This window comes from Macadamia integrifolia, chromosome 7 (genome assembly GCF_013358625.1).
Source record: "Macadamia integrifolia cultivar HAES 741 chromosome 7, SCU_Mint_v3, whole genome shotgun sequence".
NCBI lineage: Eukaryota > Viridiplantae > Streptophyta > Magnoliopsida > Proteales > Proteaceae > Macadamia > Macadamia integrifolia.
In genome coordinates this window covers 2,738,125-2,740,497 of record NC_056563.1, presented here as the reverse complement: position 1 = coordinate 2,740,497, position 2,373 = coordinate 2,738,125, and positions in this window count along the sequence as shown.

Genomic DNA, 2,373 nt, shown 5'->3' with positions numbered 1-2,373 from the left:
AAAAAAAAAAAAAAACCCACAAAAGGACGAAATCCTTTTCTGTATAGGGAGCCTCCTTCACCCCTTTTGTGTTTCCTTATTTGTAAAGACACTAGGGAGTAGGGAGTAGGGAGTAGGGAGTAGGTTACCAAAAATCCTCAGCCTTCTGTGACAAGGCGTAATGGCAATCCACTTCCTCCGGGTTGTGGAATGAAGTCCCAATGGAAGCAGGTAGAGGGCTCTACAAGCGCCTTCTGCCGATCACGGCCTTTGCCTTAAGTGTTGTGCCTATGGACGGTTGGGATTCTGAAGTAGATCGAGTTCTGGATGAGGCGTAGGTCTAATCCTCGAACTCCCAGTCTATCTCAATTCCGTAACAGCTTCTGTAGATCTGGCCGATTACGATAAATAACCAAAGAACGAACCAAGTCCCTACTACTAACCAGTCTTCTTTCCCGACTCCTTCTTCCTAGACCAACCCACCCTCCTGCATTCCTTTTCATCTTTCATCAAATTTTGAGCATGAAATTGCCCACGGACTAGACCCGGGCTCGATGCGCCCAGGCTTCGGCTTTTGTCAATGCCTATCCATTTCCTTTTGGGGGCTGGCTTGTCAGGAAGTGAGCCCGAAAGCAGCGTCCAAACGCGGGTCGAGTATGAATGCTTCCTTTATCCAAACAAACTTTACTATTCCTTTTCCACCGACCTTGGCTATTTGAGCTGCTGGTTCGGAGTGAGCCGATTCAATTAGTCTTTCCCATCTGTTCTCAGGATCAAATCTTCTGCATTGAGATGCTTAATCATTAATGAAAACCATTTACCAAAAATCATTAATGAAAACTATTTTTTTATCAAAACATAAAAACGTTTTGGTAACTACTTGACAAAAATGATTTTTTGTGAGAAAATGTTTGGTATCTTTATGTGCAAAATAGTTTTTTAAAGAAGAGATTTCCTTCACCTATCTTTCTTATAACTCTCTTTCTCCATTTTGGACTGAAGAAGAGGGGGCAAGGGGCTTGGATTTCTAATTACAAAGCAAATGACTACTTTACCCTTCCATATTGAGCCTTTAAGCACATGCTTATTAAAGTCCAACGCAAAAATAATAGAAAATAATTTTTGGCCAAAACACATAAATGACTCATGATCTCTTTTTGGTTTTGTGTTTTCCCAATTTTTTTTTTAATTAGGAACAAGCTCCATAAATGATACCAAATGTAGCCAAAACCATTTTTGTGAATAAAAATCAAAAGAAAAATGATACCAAAGAGGGCCTACATTAGGATGTAAAATTATTCTTTTTTATTGATTCTTTCTATTTCTCAAAAAAGAAAATTTTTAGAATATGAAAAATAGATGAAACAATTTAAAATTGCATGCAGTTTTTAATAAGTTGAATCAGAATCTGTGGAATTGGTTGATTCAATTTGAAATTGATCAGGGCCGATTCTAATTAATATGTTTCTATGTATACTGAGTTTGATCAGGTTAGACCGAGTCAAGCCAAATCCGTTGGATCTCGAACATTAATTGCATGAATGAATGTATGCATGCATGTATTGCCACAAGGAGATTTTCCTTGAAGGTTTGAAGCTTCAAATCTGTCTGTCTAGACTTATATTTTACCTTGGAGAAATAATGATGAGCAAAATATAAGGGTCAAGTTTTTTTCACTCATAGTGAAGGAAAAATCCCTTTACTAATGGCTATCATTGTGCTATGATTTTTTCTTTTTTTGGTAAATATTATTACATTTTGATGAGTGTATAGAAATAGTAAAGAGCATTTTGGGTCTCCAAAGTATAGGGAGTGCAAATAATAATTATGACAATGGATTTATTGGGAGACTTGTGCTTAGGATGGGTTTGAAAGCGACTCCCATTCCATGCTGGTCTTCGTCATATTGCTTTCTTCTCAGACTATCAAGTTTTGATCTACTACATTAATAATGCTTCTTGCGATCCCCCTTTCGAGATCGTCACCATCATTAAGGATATTCACCTTCTTTATATTTGTTTCTTATTCTTTCTTTACATGTGAATAGACTTTAAAATTGTGTTGTTCATTTTATTTCTAAATGGGCAATTGATGATACCCTTATTAGAGCCTGGATCCTCTCCATCGGACTTTACCATCCAACCCCATCTTACACCGGTGTAGGGACCATACCTCATGGATGTTGTGAAATGGGGTTGGAGGGTACAATCGGATAGAGAAGATCCAAATTCCCCTTATCAAGGTCTTTGAAAGTCCTCCATTTTTTTATGAACTTCTTAAGCTTATAACAACAAATTCTCTTGAGGTTGTGGTGAGCAAAAGTTCACACTCAATAGTAGTTTTTCGAGTTTGAGTCTCAAGAGTCAAGACTATTACCTCCCCACTTTTACACCA